Raw genomic sequence first — 26,361 nt, forward strand, 5'->3', positions numbered from 1 at the left:
GTCAGTTTTTTCAGTGTTTTTTCCACAGAATTTAGAGTGTTTTGGGTCAACCGTAATATGCTGGATTGTTTGGAAATGCAGTAACCCAGAATAAAGTCACTAAAGGCTTCCCATAGTGTAGGATGGTTCTCACAGAGCGTTTGGTTTGATTGAAATAGTCCAGTATATATTGGTGGGTGTCATTGTGCCCAAGTCAATGTACAAGACTTTAGACTGAATATGCTCTACAATGTGTGCACCACCAAAGCAAAGATAGTACAGATGGTGGAGAATTTAACCTTAGAACCAGGTCCAGCCTTTTCATATATAATTGACAAAAAGTTTCTCTAGTTCTCTGTTAGCATGATAATCATGAGCAATGCAGCGCAGTGGCAAACAGCATATTCATCAGTTTTTCACAAATGTATTTCAATGGACCGAATATACTTACATCTTCAAGGGGTTTTCCCCCAATTGTCTGATCCAGTTTCTGCTCAGCAACATTGGATAAAGATGGCTGAAAGAATTAAAAATAATAGACATTTATAACAAATCAAATTTAAGTGTGGTCGTCCTTTTGCATTTCTTTTCACAAATCATTGATTTTTACCATTGGGGACGGAATCATAAGTGTAAGTCAAAAATTAATTATCAGAAATGGAAGTATGTGATAGTAAACGGACAAGTGTAAAAGCATTCTAAAAATTGCCACAGTATATGAATAGTCGTTGAAAACAAAAGCTGTCCAGAAAAGTTCAGAAAAATTTGGAAATACAGATTGGGGTTGAAGTGCTGAAGCAATAATAAAATAGATCTGTGAAGAGTATGAATAGTGAGAGTATTCGAGGATTCTAGGAGGAAAATAAGCAGAAATGACATTGAACTGCTTCTTGAGTGGAGATACGTAACAACAGGAACAATTTTATAAATATATTCTGCTTACAGGAATTCCAAGCTTATGCACCCAAGCTTCAGGCAACTATGAAATGTTTTTGGATTTAATATTAAAACAGCACACATATTAGAGAACAAAACTACTTTCTGTGTCCCTTGTGGCTTCCTCACTATTGATTGCTATGGGAGGAATAGTCTAAAGGTAAAAGAGAAAGTGATTAAGAGACCTCCATGAAAGGCAAACTATGATAATTGATGACAGTTTTCTCAGGTGCAATGTTAGACTCTCTGACCAAATCAAGTGCAGTGGTGCCGACATTTAGGCAATGTCAGATCTATATAAAACCACACTGCATTTGTGACACTGTAATGCAGCATTGCGTAATAGGAACCTAATCCTTTTAGAACCAACAAAAGCTGGTGCAAATTACAGAAGTGTTTACCTTGGTCAGATGGTACTTGATGTCTGAGGGGTGGGCTGGACTGAAGGAGCTGGAGTCATGAATAGTGTGAAGGGAGAACGTAGGAATGAATAGTGTGAAGGGAATAGCCTGAAACAGTTTATGCTGTGTACCCAAGTCAGTGCACAAGACTTCACTATCAGTAGGCTCTGAATATCAGCACACCCAAGATGGTCCAGGGGGTGGAGAATTTAACCATGGAACCAGGTCCTGCTCTGTCATACATAGTGTACAAAGTGTATCTCTAGTGTTCTCTCTTAGCAAGGGGCGCATTATAATCACGAGTAGTCTGCACCTGCATATATTCTTGTGTTGTGTGAACATTTGATCATTAGAGTGTGAAATGTAAAAACATGTAAAGTAATATGATAGAGGGATTTCGTGCAACGTGGAGGAATTATTGTAATTGTGCCTTGAATGGTAAAATCTTAATGTTCGTTTTACAAGTGATAAATGAGAAATTAATTTACTGACATGTAGTGCACTGATTTAAAGGTGCACAGTAACAATGTTTTGTATATGTGTGTTTAAGGAAGATCTATGACGATTCTTATATTAGCTGATGTTGTGTATGCCTCATGTGTATTTCTCCCTGGCTCTCATAACTGAAGCATTTGTAATGTTCATGTGTATGCAGAATCGTATCTTTCTCACGTTTCTGTTGCAGGTGGAAACATTCCTCTTTGTTAGTTAGAATAACGCTTTTGTTTTAGGAATTAGGCATTGTGAGGAGAGGATACATTTGAACAAGGAGTGCTGATAATGTGGGACGGTGTTCTTTCTCACTGGAGAAGGCCTGAGAATCAAGGTCATCAAGTCAGAGGCCAAGAGTTTCGAAACTGAATGGAAAGTTACCTACGAGGAGGAGTCCAGCTGGATGGAATGATTTTGTGATGCAAAGATGGGCTTGTCCTAGGATTGAGATGTTGGAATTGGGGACAGTGCCCTGGGCTATTTGGGTTAGAAGAGGAGATCTGATGGAGAGAGAAGGAGCATCTTAGAATGAACTCCATAGCTTTATGCTACTTGACCCCTTCAACATGAGTGCACTTCTTAGGAAGTCTTCACGCATTGACACTTTTTTCCTTAACTTGCTTGGGGAAATGCTTAGTAGGGATGTCATGTTAGTGTTAGTGTAGGGACATACTAATGCTTTTACTTATGAACGTCAAATGAAGAATACTCTTGATGTCGACACAGTGATCATCTGCATTCTGATTTTAGAACTGGTCATTCTCTGCATGTTGCATATATTGAATGTTGCCCTTAGGTTTGGCTTTGTATTAGTTCTAATGTTTTTTTACACCCTCATTCTGAGGTGTTTGTATGTCCAATTGTTCTTGGCTTTGTGATAAACTATCTAAATTTAGAACCTGGAGTCAGTGATTCTTAGGAGTCATGGGTTATTCGAATTGTGAAATCTAATCAGACAAGATATTTCTCCCCTCTACACTTTTGAGCAAGAACCAACGGTCTTTTGACCATGGCTTCCCAGCAAAATCTAGGACGAGGAACCCAGACTCATCATAAGCATTGGCAACTCAGTGCAACACAGGACATTGTTCAGTTTTTCACAAATGTATATTCACAGACTTAATCCACTAACATCTTCAAGTGATTTTGCCTCAGTTGTCTGATCCAGCTTCTGGACAGCAACATTGTGTGTAGGTGACTGGAAGAAACCCAAAAAAGAACTAAGATTTACAACAAGACAAAATGATGTGTGCTCATCATTTTACATTTCTTTTTCAGACATTAAATACTTTCATCTGGTATGATTCCTGGGTTTCTAATGCCCTTGCCTCTTTACCATTGGTGATGGAGCTATAAGTGTAAGTAAAAAGTAATTTTACAAGGGTGAGATGACAATAACTCAGGATCCCCAGGAGCCACCCTATAACGTCTCGCCACCGATCTAGATACTGCAGGTGCAGACAAAGGTTTTTTCCAAACTTCCAGAATTGGTTCGGTCAGAGCTTCAGTGAAAGGTAGAGTAGGCTCAATGATAGAAGAAGGCGAATGTAAGACTTCTGTGAGGATATTAGGTTTGAACTCAACTGTTGGTAAAGTTAAGTTCAGTAAATCAGACGCTTTTCTAATTACCATATATTATGGTACCACATCCTTGGAGGGTGCATCTGAAACCACAGGTAATCCCCATTCCGGAGAAATTTCAAGATTGCTAGCAGAATGAAGATCCTCAAAACAATCATTATGTTCCTGAAGTTCACCTTCCTCCACTTCAGGTTCCACATACTCTTTCTCAAGTAGACGTTGGGCTCTACGTCTCGACCACTCCATACGGATCGACGTTGACGGATCCGGTAACGACTCCGATGGAGTCAGAGCCGGCGTCGACCGAGGAGCTGGAATAACAGGAGGAAAAGAAACAGGAACCGGCGTCGAGCCTCGATCCGAATTCCGAAGTCGCTCCGGAGTCGGCGAACCCGTGCCGGAGTCGATGACCTCGGCGGCGCTGAACCGATCCAAGAAGGATATGGAGTCGGCATAAAAGGTAGAAAAGGCGCCGGTGCATAAGCTTGGGGGACACCCAAGTTGAAAGACAAAGGACCCATAGGACCCGCAGGTGCTCCAGTGGGGTACATTGCCCTCGCATACACTCCATACATAGCATTTAGGAAATGCGATGGATCTTGACCAGGACCAGGAAAAGAAGGGTAAAAACCCATTGGATTCGTAGGAGGCTGTACTGGATTCGGCTCCTCTTGATCCTTTTGATTTTCCGGTTCATCCTCCGGAATTGGAGATTGAGGAACCTCCACGACGTCCTCATGCTCCGAAGACTGGCCCAAAGCCGGATTTAGATCCAGTTCCGGCTCCGGTGTATGCTCTCGAGATCGTACCGGAGTGGTACCACCAACAGGAGATGGAGACACAAAGTCCTTGCGATGCTTTCGAGAAGATTTCTTCTTAGAGTCCGAAGACCCCGAATCATGGTGAGAACTATGCTTCTTCCTCTTATGTTTTTTCTTTGAGAAACCCGAAGCATGCCCAGAAGCGGATTTCGACGCCGACTCCGATCTGGCCCTCGACCTTGATCGCGACGTCGATGACTTCGATTGCGACCTCGAACGCGACTTCGATCTTGACTTCGCTCTCGATCTGGAGCGTCTTGATCTTGATCTCGAAGATCTATCGGCTTCTTTACTTTTAATTCTGGCTAATAAAAGTTTTGCTTCTCGTTCACACAGAGCCTTCGGATTCATTTTTGAACAGGATCGACAACCCTTGACGTCGTGATCCGATCCCAAACACCATAAACAATCCTCGTGTGGATCAGTAATTGACATCATCCTGGCACACGAGCCACACTGTTTGAATCCCGTTTTCTTCGACGACATCCTCGACGAAGAACAGAAACAGTAACAGCCAAAAAGTAACAAAGTCTCTATCTGTAACTACAGAAGATCCCTGAAACCGTTAGCGTCGACGACGCAGAAAAAAGGGAACTGATGTCATCACGCCGACGTAGGCCTAATAAGGAGTCGGTGACGTCAGACGGAGTCGCACGCGATGCCGCGTTCCTATGACGTCGTCCACGCCGGCGTGCTACAAAGAAAAATTCCGAACGTTGCTGACGCAAGGGGGATATTCACAAGGTGAGGAATCCACAAGGCAGATGTATCTATCAGAAATATTATTATAGCCAACGTGGCACACTCCACAGTACGGCCAAGGCCTCTCGGGTGACAAAATGCTGATGCTAGTGCCGCGACGACGCCGGTAATATAAATTGTGCGCAGTCCACTGTCCGGTATGAATGAGGACACCGGGAATCAGAAGGCAGGTACCCCATGGACCAGACGCAGTGACTGCGTGCGGTGCGCAGGGCGCTTCCAGTCCCCACTTCCTGAATTCCCAGCCGACCTCACTTCCTTCCAGGAGGCTGTGTGGTCACATGATCCCTCCTGTGGGACTCAGACCCGCAGCGGGCGGGTAATTCATTGCAGCACTGCAGCTGTAAAATACAATGTCGCAGCAGAGTGGTAAACTGTTAAAATACTTAGCCTGTGATGGTGGCAGCGCCCATTTGCGGGGTGCAGCAGAGCTGGCACAGGCACGCTAGCAGCTTGGCGTGGCTGGCTTCAGTGGTGAGTGCTGGTACAACAGAGCCACAAATGCGTGACAATGCATTTCAGTGCGGTGATGTGAAACACCACACTGAAATGCATTAGAGTCACGCGGTACGCTTGATAATTGCCACCATTTTGCCTTGCTTTGGCCAATTTCCAGGGGTATTTGACAACTATACCAGCTTCATCTTTATACTGAAGTAATGCTGTTTGAATTTGAGAGGATAAGGTAGGGTCTTGTGTGTGTGCATGGGAAGTCAGTTTTTTCCACAGAATTTAGAGTGTTTTGGGTCAACTGTAATATGCTGGATTGTTTGGAAATGCAGTAACCCAGAATAAAGTCCCTAAAGGCTTCCCATAGTGTAGGATGGTTCTCACAGAGCGTTTGGTTTGATTGAAATAGTCCAGTATATATTGGTGGGTGTCGTTGTGCCCAAGTCAATGTACAAGACTTTAGACTGAATATGCTCTACAATGTGTGCACCACCAAAGCAAAGATAGTACAGATGGTGGAGAGTTTAACCTTAGAACCAGGTCCAGCCTTTTCATATATAATTGACAAAAAGTTTCTCTAGTTCTCTGTTAGCATGATAATCATGAGCAATGCAGCGCAGTGGCAAACAGCATATTCATCAGTTTTTCACAAATGTATTTCAATGGACCGAATATACTTACATCTTCAAGGGGTTTTCCCCCAATTGTCTGATCCAGTTTCTGCTCAGCAACATTGGATAAAGATGGCTGAAAGAATTAAAAATAATAGACATTTATAACAAATCAAAATTAAGTGTGGTCGTCCTTTTGCATTTCTTTTCACAAATCATTGATTTTTACCATTGGGGACGGAATCATAAGTGTAAGTCAAAAATTAATTATCAGAAATGGAAGTATGTGATAGTAAACGGACAAGTGTAAAAGCATTCTAAAAATTGCCACAGTATATGAATAGTCGTTGAAAACAAAAGCTGTCCAGAAAAGTTCAGAAAAATTTGGAAATACAGATTGGGGTTGAAGTGCTGAAGCAATAATAAAATAGATCTGTGAAGAGTATGAATAGTGAGAGTATTCGAGGATTCTAGGAGGAAAATAAGCAGAAATGACATTGAACTGCTTCTTGAGTGGAGATACGTAACAACAGGAACAATTTTATAAATATATTCTGCTTACAGGAATTCCAAGCTTATGCACCCAAGCTTCAGGCAACTATGAAATGTTTTTGGATTTAATATTAAAACAGCACATATATTAGAGAACAAAACTACTTTCTGTGTCCCTTGTGGCTTCCTCACTATTGATTGCTATGGGAGGAATAGTCTAAAGGTAAAAGAGAAAGTGATTAAGAGACCTCCATGAAAGGCAAACTATGATAATTGATGACAGTTTTCTCAGGTGCAATGTTAGACTCTCTGACCAAATCAAGTGCAGTGGTGCCGACATTTAGGCAATGTCAGATCTATATAAAACCATACTGCATTTGTGACACTGTAATGCAGCATTGCGTAATAGGAACCTAATCCTTTTAGAACCAACAAAAGCTGGTGCAAATTACAGAAGTTTTTACCTTGGTCAGATGGTACTTGATGTCTGAGGGGTGGGCTGGACTGAAGGAGCTGGAGTCATGAATAGTGTGAAGGGAGAACGTAGGAATGAATAGTGTGAAGGGAATAGCCTGAAACAGTTTATGCTGTGTACCCAAGTCAGTGCACAAGACTTCACTATCAGTAGGCTCTGAATATCAGCAAACCCAAGATGGTCCAGGGGGGTGGAGAATTTAACCATGGAACCAGGTCCTGCTCTGTCATACATAGTGTACAAAGTGTATCTCTAGTGTTCTCTCTTAGCAAGGGGCGCATTATAATCACGAGTAGTCTGCACCTGCATATATTCTTGTGTTGTGTGAACATTTGATCATTAGAGTGTGAAATGTAATAACATGTAAAGTAATATGATAGAGGGATTTCGTGCAACGTGGAGGAATTATTGTAATTGTGCCTTGAATGGTAAAATCTTAATGTTCGTTTTACAAGTGATAAATGAGAAATTAATTTACTGACATATAGTGCACTGATTTAAAGGTGCACAGTAACAATGTTTTGTATATGTGTGTTTAAGGAAGATCTATGACGATTCTTATATTAGCTGATGTTGTGTATGCCTCATGTGTATTTCTCCCTGGCTCTCATAACTGAAGCATTTGTAATGTTCATGTGTATGCAGAATCGTATCTTTCTCAGGTTTCTGTTACAGGTGGAAAAATTCCTCTTTGTTAGTTAGAATAACGCTTTTGTTTTAGGAATTAGGCATTGGGAGGAGAGGATACATTTGAACAAGGAGTGCTGATAATGTGGGACGGTGTTCTTTCTCACTGGAGAAGGCCTGAGAATCAAGGTCATCAAGTCAGAGGCCAAGAGTTTCGAAACTGAATGGAAAGTTACCTACGAGGAGGAGTCCAGCTGGATGGGATGATTTTGTGATGAAAAGATGGGCTTGTCCTAGGATTGAGATGTTGGAATTGGGGACAGTGCCCTGGGCTTTTTGGGTTAGAAGAGGAGATCTGATGGAGAGAGAAGGAGCATCTTAGAATGAACTCCATAGCTTTATGCTACTTGGCCCATTCAACATGAGTGCACTTCTTAGGAAGTCTTCACGCACAGACACTTTTTTCCTTAACTTGCTTGGGGAAATGCTAAGTAGGGATGTCATGTTAGTGTTAGTGTAAGGACATACTAATGCTTTTACTTATGAACGTCAAATGAAGAATACTCTTGATGTCGACGCAGTGATCATCTGCATTCTGATTTTAGAACTGGTCATTCTCTGCATGTTGCATAGATTGAATGTTGCCCTTAGGTTTGGCTTTTTATTAGTTCTAATGTTTTTTTACACCCTCATTCTGAGGTGTTTGTATGTCCAATTGTTCTTGGCTTTGTGATAAACTATCTAAATTTAGAACCTGGAGTCAGTGATTCTTAGGAGTCATGGGTTATTCGAATTGTGAAATCTAATCAGATAAGATATTTCTCCATTCTACACTTTTAAGCAAGAACCAACGGTCTTTTGACCATGGGTTCCCAGCAAAATCTAGGACGTGGAACCCAGACTCATCATAAGCATTGGCAACTCAGTGCAACACAGGACATTGTTCAGTTTTTCACAAATGTATATTCACAGACTTAATCCACTAACATCTTCAAGTGATTTTGCCTCAGTTGTCTGATCCAGCTTCTGGACAGCAACATTCTGTGTAGGTGACTGGAAGAAACCCAAAAAAGAACTAAGATTTACAACAAGACAAAATGATGTGTGCTCATCATTTTACATTTCTTTTTCAGACATTAAATACTTTCATCTGGTATGATTCCTGGGTTTCTAATGCCCCTGCCTCTTTACCATTGGTGATGGAGCTATAAGTGTAAGTAAAAAGTAATTTTACAAGGGTGAGATGACAATAACTCAGGATCCCCAGGAGCCACCCTATAACGTCTCGCCACCGATCTAGATACTGCAGGTGCAGACAAAGGCTTTTTCCAAACTTCCAGAATTGGATCGGTCAGAGCTTCAGTGAAAGGTAGAGTAGGCTCAATGATAGAAGAAGGCGAATGTAAGACTTCTGTGAGGATATTAGGTTTGAACTCAACTGTTGGTAAAGTTAAGTTCAGTAAATCAGACGCTTTTCTAATTACCATATGGTATGGTACCACATCCTTGGAGGGTGCATCTGAAACCACAGGTAATCCCCATTCCGGAGAAAGTTCAAGATTGCTAGCAGAATGAAGATCCTCAAAACAATCATTATGTTCCTGAAGTTCACCTTCCTCCACTTCAGGTTCCACATACTCTTTCTCCTCAAGTAGACGTTGGGCTCTACGTCTCGACCACTCCATACGGATCGACGTCGACGGATCCGGTAACGACTCCGATGGAGTCAGAGCCGGCGTCGACCGAGGAGCTGGAATAACAGGAGGAAAAGAAACAGGAACCGGCGTCGAGCCTCAATCCGAATTCCGAAGTCGCTCCGGAGTCGGCGAAGCCGTGCGCGGAGTCGATGACCTCGGCGGCGCTGAACCGATCCAAGAAGGATATGGAGTCGGCATAAAAGGTAGAAAAGGCGCCGGTGCATAAGCTTGGGGGACACCCAAGTTGAAAGACAAAGGACCCATAGGACCCGCAGGTGCTCCAGTGAGGTACATTGCTCTCGCATACACTCCATACATAGCATTTAGGAAATGTGATGGATCTTGACCAGGACCAGGAAAAGAAGGGTAAGAACCCATTGGATTCGTAGGAGGCTGTACTGGATTCGGCTCCTCTTGATCCTTTTGATTTTCCGGTTCATCCTCCGGAATTGGAGATTGAAGAACCTCCACGACGTCCTCATGCTCCGAAGACTGACCCGAAGCCGGATTCGGATTTAGTTCTGGCTCCGGTGTATGCTCTCGAGATCGTACCGGAGTGGTACCACCAACAGGAGATGGAGACACAAAGTCCTTGCGATGCTTTCGAGAAGATTTCTTCTTAGAGTCCGAAGACCCCGAATGATGGTGAGAACTATGCTTCTTCCTCTTATGTTTTTTCTTTGAGAAACCCGAAGCATGCCCAGAAGCGGATTTCGACGCCGACTCCGATCTGGCCCTCGACCTCGATCGCGACCTCGATGACTTCGATTGCGACCTCGAACGCGACTTCGATCGTGACTTCGGTCTCGATCTGGAGTGTCTTGATCTTGATCTCGAAGATCTATCGGCTTCTTTACTTTTAATTTTGGCTAATAAAAGTTTTGCTTCTCGTTCACACAGAGCCTTCGGTTTCATTTTTGAACAGGATCGAGAACCCTTGACGTCGTGATCCGATCCCAAACACCATAAACAATCCTCGCGTGGATCAGTAATTGACATCATCCTGGCACACGAGCCACACTGTTTGAATCCCGTTTTCTTCGACGACATCCTCGACGAAGAACAGAAACAGTAACAGCCAAAAAGTAACAAAGTCTCTATCTGTAACTACAGAAGATCCCTGAAACCGTTAGCGTCAACGACGCAGAAAAAAGAGAACTGATGTCATCACGCCGACGTAGGCCTAATAAGGGGTCGGTGACGTCAGACGGAGTCGCACGCGATGCCGCATTCCTATGACGTCGTCCACGCCGGCGTGCTACAAAGAAAAATTCAGAACGTTGGTGAAGCAAGGGGGATATTCACAAGGTGAGGAATCCACAAGGCAGATGTATCTATCAGAAATAATATTATAGCCAACGTGGCACACTCCACAGTACGGCCAAGGCCTCTCGGGTGACAAAATGCTGATGCTAGTGCCGCGACGACGCCGGTAATATAAATTGTGCGCAGTCCACTGTCCGGTATGAATGAGGACACCGGGAATCAGAAGGCAGGTACCCCATGGACCAGACGCAGTGACTGCGTGCGGTGCGCAGGGCGCTTCCAGTCCCCACTTCCTGAATTCCCAGCCGACCTCACTTCCTTCCAGGAGGCTGTGTGGTCACATGATCCCTCCTGTGGGACTCAGACCCGCAGCGGGCGGGTAATTCATTGCAGCACTGCAGCTGTAAAATACAATGTCGCAGCAGAGTGGTAAACTGTTAAAATACTTAGCCTGTGATGGTGGCAGCGCCCATTTGCGGGGTGCAGCAGAGCTGGCACAGGCGCGCTAGCAGCCTGGCGTGGCTGGATTCAGTGGTGAGTGCTGGTACAACAGAGCCACAAATGCGTGACAATGCATTTCAGTGCAGTGATGTGAAACACCACACTGAAATGCATTAGAGTCACGCGGTACGCTTGATAATTGGCACCATTTTGCCTTGCTTTGGCCAATTTCCAGGGGTATTTGACAACTATACCAGCTTCATCTTTATACTGAAGTAATGCTGTTTGAATTTGAGAGGATAAGGTAGGGTCTTGTGTGTGTGCATGGGAAGTCAGTTTTTTCAGTGTTTTTTCCACAGAATTTAGAGTGTTTTGGGTCAACCGTAATATGCTGGATTGTTTGGAAATGCAGTAACCCAGAATAAAGTCCCTAAAGGCTTCCCATAGTGTAGGATGGTTCTCACAGAGCGTTTGGTTTGATTGAAATAGTCCAGTATATATTGGTGGGTGTCATCGTGCCCAAGTCAATGTACAAGACTTTAGACTGAATATGCTCTACAATGTGTGCACCACCAAAGCAAAGATAGTACAGATGGTGGAGAGTTTAACCTTAGAACCAGGTCCAGCCTTTTCAAATATAATTGACAAAAAGTTTCTCTAGTTCTCTGTTAGCATGATAACCATGAGCAATGCAGCGCAGTGGCAAACAGCATATTCATCAGTTTTTTCACAAATGTATTTCAATGGACCGAATATACTTACATCATCAAGGGGTTTTCCCCCAATTGTCTGATCCAGTTTCTGGTCAGCAACATTGGATAAAGATGGCTGAAAGAATTTTAAAAAAAATAGACATTTATAACAAATCAAAATTAAGTATGGTTGTCCTTTTGCATTTCTTTTCACAAATCATTGATTTTTACCATTGGGGACGGAATCATAAGTGTAAGTCAAAAATTAATTATCAGAAATGGAAGTATGTGATAGTAAACGGACAAGTGTAAAAGCATTCTAAAAATTGCCACAGTATATGAATAGTCGTTGAAAACAAAAGCTGTCCAGAAAAGTTCCGAAAAATTTGGAAATACAGATTGGGGTTGAAGTGCTGAAGCAATAATAAAATAGATCTGTGAAGAGTATGAATAGTGAGAGTATTCGAGGATTCTAGGAGGAAAATAAGCAGAAATGACATTGAACTGCTTCTTGAGTGGAGATACGTAACAACAGGAACAATTTTATAAATATATTCTGCTTACAGGAATTCCAAGCTTATGCACCCAAGCTTCAGGGAACTATGAAATGTTTTTGGATTTAATATTAAAACAGCACATATATTAGAGAACAAAACTACTTTCTGTGTCCCTTGTGGCTTCCTCACTATTGATTGCTATGGGAGGAATAGTCTAAAGGTAAAAGAGAAAGTGATTAAGAGACCTCCATGAAAGGCAAACTATGATAATTGATGACAGTTTTCTCAGGTGCAATGTTAGTCTCTCTGACCAAATCAAGTGCAGTGGTGCCGACATTTAGGCAATGTCAGATCTATATAAAACCATACTGCATTTGTGACACTGTAATGCAGCATTGCGTAATAGGAACCTAATCCTTTTAGAACCAACAAAAGCTGGTGCAAATTACAGAAGTTGTTACCTTGGTCAGATGGTACTTGATGTCTGAGGGGTGGGCTGGACTAAAGGAGCTGGAGTCATGAATAGTGTGAAGGGAGAACGTAGGAATGAATAGTGTGAAGGGAATAGCCTGAAACAGTTTATGCTGTGTACCCAAGTCAGTGCACAAGACTTCACTATTAGTGGGCTCTGAATATCAGCAAACCCAAGATGGTCCAGGGGGTGGAGAATTTAACCATGGAACCAGGTCCTGCTCTGTCATACATAGTGTACAAAGTGTATCTCTAGTGTTCTCTCTTAGCAAGGGGCGCATTATAATCACGAGTAGTCTGCACCTGCATATATTCTTGTGTTGTGTGAACATTTGATCATTAGAGTGTGAAATGTAATAACATGTAAAGTAATATGATAGAGGGATTTCGTGCAACGTGGAGGAATTATTGTAATTGTGCCTTGAATGGTAAAATCTTAATGTTCGTTTTACAAGTGATAAATGAGAAATTAATTTACTGACATGTAGTGCACTGATTTAAAGGTGCACAGTAACAATGTTTTGTATATGTGTGTTTAAGGAAGATCTATGACGATTCTTATATTAGCTGATGTTGTGTATGCCTCATGTGTATTTCTCCCTGGCTCTCATAACTGAAGCATTTGTAATGTTCATGTGTATGCAGAATCGTATCTTTCTCACGTTTCTGTTGCAGGTGGAAACATTCCTCTTTGTTAGTTAGAATAATGCTTTTGTTTTAGGAATTAGGCATTGGGAGGAGAGGATACATTTGAACAAGGAGTGCTGATAATGTGGGACGGTGTTCTTTCTCACTGGAGAAGGCCTGAGAATCAAGGTCATCAAGTCAGAGGCCAAGAGTTTCGAAACTGAATGGAAAGTTACCTACGAGGAGGAGTCCAGCTGGATGGGATGATTTTGTGATGCAAAGATGGGCTTGTCCTAGGATTGAGATGTTCGAATTGGGGACAGTGCCCTGGGCTTTTTGGGTTAGAAGAGGAGATCTGATGGAGAGAGAAGGAGCATCTTAGAATGAACTCCATAGCTTTATGCTACTTGGCCCATTCAACATGAGTGCACTTCTTAGGAAGTCTTCACGCACGGACACTTTTTTCCTTAACTTGCTTGGGGAAATGCTAAGTAGGGATGTCATGTTAGTGTTAGTGTAGGGACATACTAATGCTTTTATTTATGAACGTCAAATGAAGAATACTCTTGATGTCGACGCAGTGATCATCTGCATTCTGATTTTAGAACTGGTCATTCTCTGCATGTTGCATAGATTGAATGTTGCCCTTAGGTTTGGCTTTGTATTAGTTCTAATGTTTTTTTACACCCTCATTCTGAGGTGTTTGTATGTCCAATTGTTCTTGGCTTTGTGATAAACTATCTAAATTTAGAACCTGGAGTCAGTGATTCTTAGGAGTCATGGGTTATTCGAATTGTGAAATCTAATCAGATAAGATATTTCTCCCCTCTACACTTTTAAGCAAGAACCAACGGTCTTTTGACCATGGGTTCCCAGCAAAATCTAGGACGTGGAACCCAGACTTATCATAAGCATTGGCAACTCAGTGCAACACAGGACATTGTTCAGTTTTTCACAAATGTATATTCACAGACTTAATCCACTAACATCTTCAAGTGATTTTGCCTCAGTTGTCTGATCCAGCTTCTGGACAGCAACATTGTGTGTAGGTGACTGGAAGAAACCCAAAAAAGAACTAAGATTTACAACAAGACAAAATGATGTGTGCTCATCATTTTACATTTCTTTTTCAGACATTAAATACTTTCATCTGGTATGATTCCTGGGTTTCTAATGCCCCTGCCTCTTTACCATTGGTGATGGAGCTATACGTGTAAGTAAATAGTAATTTTACAAGGGTGAGATGACAATAACTCAGGATCCCCAGGAGCCACCCTATAACGTCTCGCCACCGATCTAGATACTGCAGGTGCAGACAAAGGCTTTTTCCAAACTTCCAGAATTGGTTCGGTCAGAGCTTCAGTGAAAGGTAGAGTAGGCTCAATGATAGAAGAAGGCGAATGTAAGACTTCTGTGAGGATATTAGGTTTGAACTCAACTGTTGGTAAAGTTAAGTTCAGTAAATCAGACGCTTTTCTAATTACCATATGGTATGGTACCACATCCTTGGAGGGTGCATCTGAAACCACAGGTAATCCCCATTCCGGAGAAAGTTCAAGATTGCTAGCAGAATGAAGATCCTCAAAACAATCATTATGTTCCTGAAGTTCACCTTCCTCCACTTCAGGTTCCACATACTCTTTCTCCTCAAGTAGACGTTGGGCTCTACGTCTCGACCACTCCATACGGATCGACGTCGACGGATCCGGTAACGACTCCGATGGAGTCGGAGCCGGCGTCGACCGAGGAGCCGGAATAACAGGAGGAAAAGAAACAGGAACCGGCGTCGAGCCTCGATCCGAATTCCGAAGTCGCTCCGGAGTCGGCAAAGCCGTGCGCGGAGTCGATGACCTCGGCGGCGCTGAACCGATCCAAGAAGGATATGGAGTCGGCATAAAAGGTAGAAAAGGCGCCGGTGAATAAGCTTGGGGGACACCCAAGTTGAAAGACAAAGGACCCATAGGACCCGCAGGTGCTCCAGTGGGGTACATTGCTCTCGCATACACTCCATACATAGCATTTAGGAAATGTGATGGATCTTGACCAGGACCAGGAAAAGAAGGGTAAGAACCCATTGGATTCGTAGGAGGCTGTACTGGATTCGGCTCCTCTTGATCCTTTTGATTTTCCGGTTCATCCTCCGGAATTGGAGATTGAGGAACCTCCACGACGTCCTCATGCTCCGAAGACTGACCCGAAGCCGGATTCGGATCTAGTTCCGGCTCCGGTGTATGCTCTCGAGATCGTACCGGAGTGGTACCACCAACAGGAGATGGAGACACAAAGTCCTTGCGATGCTTTCGAGAAGATTTCTTCTTAGAGTCCGAAGACCCCGAATGATGGTGAGAACTATGCTTCTTCCTCTTATGTTTTTTCTTTGAGAAACCCGAAGCATGCCCAGAAGCGGATTTCGACGCCGACTCCGATCTGGCCCTCGACCTCGATCGCGACCTCGATGACTTCGATTGCGACCTCGAACGCGACTTCGATCTTGACTTCGGTCTCGATCTGGAGTGTCTTGATCTTGATCTCGAAGATCTATCGGCTTCTTTACTTTTAATTTTGGCTAATAAAAGTTTTGCTTCTCGTTCACACAGAGCCTTCGGATTCATTTTTGAACAGGATCGACAACCCTTGACGTCGTGATCCGATCCCAAACACCATAAACAATCCTCGTGTGGATCAGTAATTGACATCATCCTGGCACACGAGCCATACTGTTTGAATCCCGTTTTCTTCGACGACATCCTCGACGAAGAACAGAAACAGTAACAGCCAAAAAGTAACAAAGTCTCTATCTGTAACTACAGAAGATCCCTGAAACCGTTAGCGTCGACGACGCAGAAAAAAGGGAACTGATGTCATCACGCCGACGTAGGCCTAATAAGGGGTCGGTGACGTCAGACGGAGTCGCACGCGATGCCGCATTCCTATGACGTCGTCCACGCCGGTGTGCTACAAAGAAAAATTCCGAACGTTGCTGACGCAAGGGGGATATTCACAAGGTGAGGAATCCACAAGGCAGATGTATCTATCAGAAATAATATTATAGCCAACGTGGCACACTCCACAGTACGGCCAAGGCCTCTCGGGTGACAAAATGCTGATGCTAGTGCCGCGACGACGCCGGTAATATAAATTGTGCACAGTCCACTGTCCGGTATGAATGAGGACACCGGGACGCAGAAGGCAGGTACCCCAAGGACCAGACGCAGTGACTGCGTGCGGTGCGCAGGGCGCTTCCAGTCCCCACTTCCTGAATTCCCAGCCGACCTCACTTCCTTCCAGGAGGCTGTGTGGTCACATGATCCCTCCTGTGGGACTCAGACCCGCAGCGGGCGGGTATTTCATTGCAGCACTGCAGCTGTAAAATACAATGTCACAGCAGAGTGGTAAACTGTTAAAATACTTAGCCTGTGATGGTGGCAGCGCCCAATTGCGGGGTGCAGCAGAGCTGGCAAAGGCGCGCTAGCAGCCTGGCGTGGCTGGCTTTAGTGGTGAGTGCTGGTACAACAGAGCCACAAATGCATGACAATGCATTTCAGTGCGGTGATGTGAAACACCACACTGAAATGCATTAGAGTCACGCGGTACGCTTGATAATTGGCACCATTTTGCCTTGCTTTGGCCAATTTCCAGGGGTATTCGACAACTATACCAGCTTCATCTTTATACTGAAGTAATGCTGTTTGAATTTGAGAGGATAAGGTAGGGTCTTGTGTGTGTGCATGGGAAGTCAGTTTTTTCAGTGTTTTTTCCACAGAATTTAGAGTGTTTTGGGTCAACCGTAATATGCTGGATTGTTTGGAAATGCAGTAACCCAGAATAAAGTCCCTAAAGGCTTCCCATAGTGTAGGATGGTTCTCACAGAGCGTTTGGTTTGATTGAAATAGTCCAGTATATATTGGTGGGTGTCATCGTGCCCAAGTCAATGTACAAGACTTTAGACTGAATTTGCTCTACAATGTGTGCTCCACCAAAGCAAAGATAGTACAGATGGTGGAGAGTTTAACCTTAGAACCAGGTCCAGCCTTTTCATATATAATTGACAAAAAGTTTCTCTAGTTCTCTGTTAGCATGATAACCATGAGCAATGCAGCGCAGTGGCAAACAGCATATTCATCAGTTTTTCACAAATGTATTTCAATGGACCGAATATACTTACATCATCAAGGGGTTTTCCCCCAATTGTCTGATCCAGTTTATGGTCAGCAACATTGGATAAAGATGGCTGAAAGAATTTAAAAAAAAATAGACATTTATAACAAATCAAAATTAAGTGTGGTCGTCCTTTTGCATTTCTTTTCACAAATCATTGATTTTTACCATTGGGGACGGAATCATAAGTGTAAGTCAAGAATTAATTATCAGAAATGGAAGTATGTGATAGTAAACGGACAAGTGTAAAAGCATTCTAAAAATTGCCACAGTATATGAATAGTCGTTGAAAACAAAAGCTGTCCAGAAAAGTTCCGAAAAATTTGGAAATACAGATTGGGGTTGAAGTGCTGAAGCAATAATAAAATAGATCTGTGAAGAGTATGAATAGTGAGAGTATTCGAGGATTCTAGGAGGAAAATAAGCAGAAATGACATTGAACTGCTTCTTGAGTGGAGATACGTAACAACAGGAACAATTTTATAAATATATTCTGCTTACAGGAACTCCAAGCTTATGCACCCAAGCTTCAGGCAACTATGAAATGTTTTTGGATTTAATATTAAAACAGCACATATATTAGAGAACAAAACTACTTTCTGTGTCCCTTGTGGCTTCCTCACTATTGATTGCTATGGGAGGAATAGTCTAAAGGTAAAAGAGAAAGTGATTAAGACACCTCCATGAAAGGCAAACTATGATAATTGATGACAGTTTTCTCAGGTGCAATGTTAGTCTCTCTGACCAAATCAAGTGCAGTGGTGCCGACATTTAGGCAATGTCAGATCTATATAAAACCATACTGCATTTGTGACACTGTAATGCAGCATTGCGTAATAGGAACCTAATCCTTTTAGAACCAACAAAAGCTGGTGCAAATTACAGAAGTTGTTACCTTGGTCAGATGGTACTTGATGTCTGAGGGGTGGGCTGGACTGAAGGAGCTGGAGTCATGAATAGTGTGAAGGGAGAACGTAGGAATGAATAGTGTGAAGGGAATAGCCTGAAACAGTTTATGCTGTGTACCCAAGTCAGTGCACAAGACTTCACTATTAGTAGGCTATGAATATCAGCAAACCCAAGATGGTCCAGGGGGTGGAGAATTTAACCATGGAACCAGGTCCTGCTCTGTCATACATAGTGTACAAAGTGTATCTCTAGTGTTCTCTCTTGGCAAGGGGCGCATTATAATCACGAGTAGTCTGCACCTGCTTATATTCTTGTGTTGTGTGAACATTTGATCATTAGAGTGTGAAATGTAATAACATGTAAAGTAATATGAAAGAGGGATTTCGTGCAACGTGGAGGAATTATTGTAATTGTGCCTTGAATGGTAAAATCTTAATGTTCGTTTTACAAGTGATAAATGAGAAATTAATTTACTGACATGTAGTGCACTGATTTAAAGGTGCACAGTAACAATGTTTTGTATATGTGTGTTTAAGGAAGATCTATGACGATTCTTATATTAGCTGATGTTGTGTATGCCTCATGTGTATTTCTCCCTGGCTCTCATAACTGAAGCATTTGTAATGTTCATGTGTATGCAGAATCGTATCTTTCTCACGTTTCTGTTGCAGGTGGAAACATTCCTCTTTGTTAGTTAGAATAACGCTTTTGTTTTAGGAATTAGGCATTGGGAGGAAAGGATACATTTGAACAAGGAGTGCTGATAATGTGGGACGGTGTTCTTTCTCACTGGAGAAGGCCTGAGAATCAAGGTCATCAAGTCAGAGGCCAAGAGTTTCGAAACTGAATGGAAAGTTACCTACGAGGAGGAGTCCAGCTGGATGGGATGATTTTGTGATGCAAAGATGGGCTTGTCCTAGGATTGAGATGTTCGAATTGGGGACAGTGCCCTGGGCTTTTTGGGTTAGAAGAGGAGATCTGATGGAGAGAGAAGGAGCATCTTAGAATGAACTCCATAGCTTTATGCTACTTGGCCCATTCAACATGAGTGCACTTCTTAGGAAGTCTTCACGCACGGACACTTTTTTCCTTAACTTGCTTGGGGAAATGCTAAGTAGGGATGTCATGTTAGTGTTAGTGTAGGGACATACTAATGCTTTTATTTATGAACGTCAAATGAAGAATACTCTTGATGTCGACGCAGTGATCATCTGCATTCTGATTTTAGAACTGGTCATTCTCTGCATGTTGCATAGATTGAATGTTGCCCTTAGGTTTGGCTTTGTATTAGTTCTAATGTTTTTTTACACCCTCATTCTGAGGTGTTTGTATGTCCAATTGTTCTTGGCTTTGTGATAAACTATCTAAATTTAGAACCTGGAGTCAGTGATTCTTAGGAGTCATGGGTTATTCGAATTGTGAAATCTAATCAGATAAGATATTTCTCCCCTCTACACTTTTAAGCAAGAACCAACGGTCTTTTGACCATGGGTTCCCAGCAAAATCTAGGACTTGGAACCCAGACTTATCATAAGCATTGGCAACTCAGTGCAACACAGGACATTGTTCAGTTTTTCACAAATGTATATTCACAGACTTAATCCACTAACATCTTCAAGTGATTTTGCCTCAGTTGTCTGATCCAGCTTCTGGACAGCAACATTGTGTGTAGGTGACTGGAAGAAACCCAAAAAAGAACTAAGATTTACAACAAGACAAAATGATGTGTGCTCATCATTTTACATTTCTTTTTCAGACATTAAATACTTTCATCTGGTATGATTCCTGGGTTTCTAATGCCCCTGCCTCTTTACCATTGGTGATGAAGCTATAAGTGTAAGTAAATAGTAATTTTACAAGGGTGAGATGACAATAACTCAGGATCCCCAGGAGCCACCCTATAACGTCTCGCCACCGATCTAGATACTGCAGGTGCAGACAAAGGCTTTTTCCAAACTTCCAGAATTGGTTCGGTCAGAGCTTCAGTGAAAGGTAGAGTAGGCTCAATGATAGAAGAAGGCGAATGTAAGACTTCTGTGAGGATATTAGGTTTGAACTCAACTGTTGGTAAAGTTAAGTTCAGTAAATCAGACGCTTTTCTAATTACCATATGGTATGGTACCACATCCTTGGAGGGTGCATCTGAAACCACAGGTAATCCCCATTCCGGAGAAAGTTCAAGATTGCTAGCAGAATGAAGATCCTCAAAACAATCATTATGTTCCTGAAGTTCACCTTCCTCCACTTCAGGTTCCACATACTCTTTCTCCTCAAGTAGACGTTGGGCTCTACATCTCGACCACTCCATACGGATCGACGTCGACGGATCCGGTAACGACTCCGATGGAGTCGGAGCCGGCGTCGACCGAGGAGCCGGAATAACAGGAGGAAAAGAAACAGGAACCGGCGTCGAGCCTCGATCCGAATTCCGAAGTCACTCCGGAGTCGGCGAAGCCGTGCGCGGAGTCGATGACCTCGGCGGCGCTGAACCGATCCAAGAAGGATATGGAGTCGGCATAAAAGGTAGAAAAGGCACCGGTGAATAAGCTTGGGGGACACCCAAGTTGAAAGACAAAGGACCCATAGGACCCGCAGGTGCTCCAGTGGGGTACATTGCTCTCGCATACACTCCATACATAGCATTTAGGAAATGTGATGGATCTTGACCAGGACCAGGAAAAGAAGGGTAAGAACCCATTGGATTCGTAGGAGGCTGTACTGGATTCGGCTCCTCTTGATCCTTTTGATTTTCCGGTTCATCCTCCGGAATTGGAGATTGAGGAACCTCCACGACGTCCTCATGCTCCGAAGACTGACCCGAAGCCGGATTCGGATCTAGTTCCGGCTCTGGTGTATGCTCTCGAGATCGTACCGGAGTGGTACCACCAACAGGAGATGGAGACACAAAGTCCTTGCGATGCTTTCGAGAAGATTTCTTCTTAGAGTTCGAAGACCCCGAATGATGGTGAGAACTATGCTTCTTCCTCTTATGTTTTTTCTTTGAGAAACCCGAAGCATGCCCAGAAGCGGATTTCGACGCCGACTCCGATCTGGCCCTCGACCTCGATCGCGACCTCGATGACTTCGATTGCGACCTCGAACGCGACTTCGATCTTGACTTCGGTCTCGATCTGGAGTGTCTTGATCTTGATCTCGAAGATCTATCGGCTTCTTTACTTTTAATTTTGGCTAATAAAAGTTTTGCTTCTCGTTCACACAGAGCCTTCGGATTCATTTTTGAACAGGATCGACAACCCTTGACGTCGTGATCCGATCCCAAACACCATAAACAATCCTCGTGTGGATCAGTAATTGACATCATCCTGGCACACGAGCCACACTGTTTGAATCCCGTTTTCTTCGACGACATCCTCGACGAAGAACAGAAACAGTAACAGCCAAAAAGTAACAAAGTCTCTATCTGTAACTACAGAAGATCCCTGAAACCGTTAGCGTCGACGACGCAGAAAAAAGGGAACTGATGTCATCACGCCGACGTAGGCCTAATAAGGGGTCGGTGACGTCAGACGGAGTCGCACGCGATGCCGCATTCCTATGACGTCGTCCACGCCGGCGTGCTACAAAGAAAAATTCCGAACGTTGCTGATGCAAGGGGGATATTCACAAGGTGAGGAATCCACAAGGCAGATGTATCTATCAGAAATAATATTATAGCCAACGTGGCACACTCCACAGTACGGCCAAGGCCTCTCGGGTGACAAAATGCTGATGCTAGTGCCGCGACGACGCCGGTAATATAAATTGTGCACAGTCCACTGTCCGGTATGAATGAGGACACCGGGACGCAGAAGGCAGGTACCCCATGGACCAGACGCAGTGACTGCGTGCGGTGCGCAGGGCGCTTCCAGTCCCCACTTCCTGAATTCCCAGCCGACCTCACTTCCTTCCAGGAGGCTGTGTGGTCACATGATCCCTCCTGTGGGACTCAGACCCGCAGCGGGCGGGTATTTCATTGCAGCACTGCAGCTGTAAAATACAATGTCACAGCAGAGTGGTAAACTGTTAAAATACTTAGCCTGTGATGGTGGCAGCGCCCATTTGCGGGGTGCAGCAGAGCTGGCAAAGGCACGCTAGCAGCCTGGCGTGGCTGGCTTTAGTGGTGAGTGCTGGTACAACAGAGCCACAAATGCGTGACAATGCATTTCAGTGCGGTGATGTGAAACACCACACTGAAATGCATTAGAGTCACGCGGTACGCTTGATAATTGGCACCATTTTGCCTTGCTTTGGCCAATTTCCAGGGGTATTTGACAACTATACCAGCTTCATCTTTATACTGAAGTAATGCTGTTTGAATTTGAGAGGATAAGGTAGGGTCTTGTGTGTGTGCATGGGAAGTCAGTTTTTTCAGTGTTTTTTCCACAGAATTTAGAGTGTTTTGGGTCAACCGTAATATGCTGGATTGTTTGGAAATGCAGTAACCCAGAATAAAGTCCCTAAAGGCTTCCCATAGTGTAGGATGGTTCTCACAGAGCGTTTGGTTTGATTGAAATAGTCCAGTATATATTGGTGGGTGTCATCGTGCCCAAGTCAATGTACAAGACTTTAGACTGAATATGCTCTACAATGTGTGCACCACCAAAGCAAAGATAGTACAGATGGTGGAGAGTTTAACCTTAGAACCAGGTCCAGCCTTTTCATATATAATTGACAAAAAGTTTCTCTAGTTCTCTGTTAGCATGATAACCATGAGCAATGCAGCGCAGTGGCAAACAGCATATTCATCAGTTTTTCACAAATGTATTTCAATGGACCGAATATACTTACATCATCAAGGGGTTTTCCCCCAATTGTCTGATCCAGTTTATGGTCAGCAACATTGGATAAAGATGGCTGAAAGAATTAAAAAAAAAATAGACATTTATAACAAATCAAAATTAAGTGTGGTCGTCCTTTTGCATTTCTTTTCACAAATCATTGATTTTTACCATTGGGGACGGAATCATAAGTGTAAGTCAAAAATTAATTATCAGAAATGGAAGTATGTGATAGTAAACGGACAAGTGTAAAAGCATTCTAAAAATTGCCACAGTATATGAATAGTCGTTGAAAACAAAAGCTGTCCAGAAATGTTCCGAAAAATTTGGAAATACAGATTGGGGTTGAAGTGCTGAAGCAATAATAAAATAGATCTGTGAAGAGTATGAATAGTGAGAGTATTCGAGGATTCTAGGAGGAAAATAAGCAGAAATGACATTGAACTGCTTCTTGAGTGGAGATACGTAACAACAGGAACAATTTTATAAATATATTCTGCTTACAGGAATTCCAAGCTTATGCACCCAAGCTTCAGGCAACTATGAAATGTTTTTGGATTTAATATTAAAACAGCACATATATTAGAGAACAAAACTACTTTCTGTGTCCCTTGTGGCTGCCTCACTATTGATTGCTATGGGAGGAATAGTCTAAAGGTAAAAGAGAAAGTGATTAAGAGACCTCCATGAAAGGCAAACTATGATAATTGATGACAGTTTTCTCAGGTGCAATGTTAGTCTCTCTGACCAAATCAAGTGCAGTGGTGCCGACATTTAGGCAATGTCAGATCTATATAAAACCATACTGCATTTGTGACACTGTAATGCAGCATTGCGTAATAGGAACCTAATCCTTTTAGAACCAACAAAAGCTGGTGCAAATTACAGAAGTTGTTACCTTGGTCAGATGGTACTTGATGTCTGAGGGGTGGGCTGGACTGAAGGAGCTGGAGTCATGAATAGTGTGAAGGGAGAACGTAGGAATGAATAGTGTGGAGGGAATAGCCTGAAACAGTTTATGCTGTGTACCCAAGTCAGTGCACAAGACTTCACTATCAGTAGGCTCTGAATATCAGCAAACCCAAGATGGTCCAGGGGGTGGAGAATTTAACCATGGAACCAGGTCCTGCTCTGTCACACATAGTGTACAAAGTGTATCTCTAGTGTTCTCTCTTAGCAAGGGGCGCATTATAATCACGAGTAGTCTGCACCTGCATATATTCTTGTGTTGTGTGAACATTTGATCATTAGAGTGTGAAATGTAATAACATGTAAAGTAATATGATAGAGGGATTTCGTGCAACGTGGAGGAATTATTGTAATTGTGCCTTGAATGGTAAAATCTTAATGTTCGTTTTACAAGTGATAAATGAGAAATTAATTTACTGACATGTAGTGCACTGATTTAAAGGTGCACAGTAACAATGTTTTGTATATGTGTGTTTAAGGAAGATCTATGACGATTCTTATATTAGCTGATGTTGTGTATGCCTCATGTGTATTTCTCCCTGGCTCTCATAACTGAAGCATTTGTAATGTTCATGTGTATGCAGAATCGTATCTTTCTCACGTTTCTGTTGCAGGTGGAAACATTCCTCTTTGTTAGTTAGAATAACGCTTTTGTTTTAGGAATTAGGCATTGGGAGGAGAGGATACATTTGAACAAGGAGTGCTGATAATGTGGGACGGTGTTCTTTCTCACTGGAGAAGGCCTGAGAATCAAGGTCATCAAGTCAGAGGCCAAGAGTTTCGAAACTGAATGGAAAGTTACCTACGAGGAAGAGTCCAGCTGGATGGGATGATTTTGTGATGCAAAGATGGGCTTGTCCTAGGATTGAGATGTTGGAATTGGGGACAGTGCCCTGGGCTTTTTGGGTTAGAAGAGGAGATCTGATGGAGAGAGAAGGAGCATCTTAGAATGAACTCCATAGCTTTATGCTACTTGGCCCATTCAACATGAGTGCACTTCTTAGGAAGTCTTCACGCACGGACACTTTTTTCCTTAACTTGCTTGGGGAAATGCTAAGTAGGGATGTCATGTTAGTGTTAGTGTAGGGACATACTAATGCTTTTATTTATGAACGTCAAATGAAGAATACTCTTGATGTCGACGCAGTGATCATCTGCATTCTGATTTTAGAACTGGTCATTCTCTGCATGTTGCATAGATTGAATGTTGCCCTTAGGTTTGGCTTTGTATTAGTTCTAATGTTTTTTTACACCCTCATTCTGAGGTGTTTGTATGTCCAATTGTTCTTGGCTTTGTGATAAACTATCTACATTTAGAAACAAGAGTCAGTGATTCTTAGGAGTCATGGGTTATTCGAATTGTGAAATCTAATCAGATAAGATATTTCTCCCCTCTACACTTTTAAGCAAGAACCAACGGTCTTTTGACCATGGGTTCCCAGCAAAATCTAGGACGTGGAACCCAGACTCATCATAAGCATTGGCAACTCAGTGCAACACAGGACATTGTTCAGTTTTTCACAAATGTATATTCACAGACTTAATCCACTAACATCTTCAAGTGATTTTGCCTCAGTTGTCTGATCCAGCTTCTGGACAGCAACATTGTGTGTAGGTGACTGGAAGAAACCCAAAAAAGAACTAATATTTACAACAAGACAAAATGATGTGTGCTCATCATTTTACATTTCTTTTTCAGACATTAAATACTTTCATCTGGTATGATTCCTGGGTTTCTAATGCCCCTGCCTCTTTACCATTGGTGATGGAGCTATAAGTGTAAGTAAAGAACAAGTTACTTACCTTCGGTAACGATATATCTGTAAGAAACAGTAGTTAGTATTAGATTCCTTACCTTAGAATATCCCCAGGCGTCAGTCTGGATCCGGAAACTTTTGCGTAGCAGTACCCCTGCGCGTCGGTAGGCGTCGTCTGCAGGCGTCCCCTGCGGCTCCGCGTCCGTCGTCGGCGCCGTGCGCCGTGATGACGTCGCTGGAGTATATAGACGCCGCCTCCGCGCGCTGACGTCAGTTCTTTGCACACAACTTTTCCACGCCAGAACACGCAGAGCCATGTGAGAACCAACACTGGTGCCATTTGAAACGAGGGCCCTGAAAGGGATGTCCTTAACCCTAGGTATCAGTTCGCAGAACGGGGAGGATGGGAGGGGCGGTAAGGAATCTAATACTAACTACTGTTTCTTACAGATATATCGTTACCGAAGGTAAG

This window comes from Lissotriton helveticus, chromosome 5_1 (genome assembly GCF_964261635.1).
Source record: "Lissotriton helveticus chromosome 5_1, aLisHel1.1, whole genome shotgun sequence".
Lineage (NCBI taxonomy): Eukaryota > Metazoa > Chordata > Amphibia > Caudata > Salamandridae > Lissotriton > Lissotriton helveticus.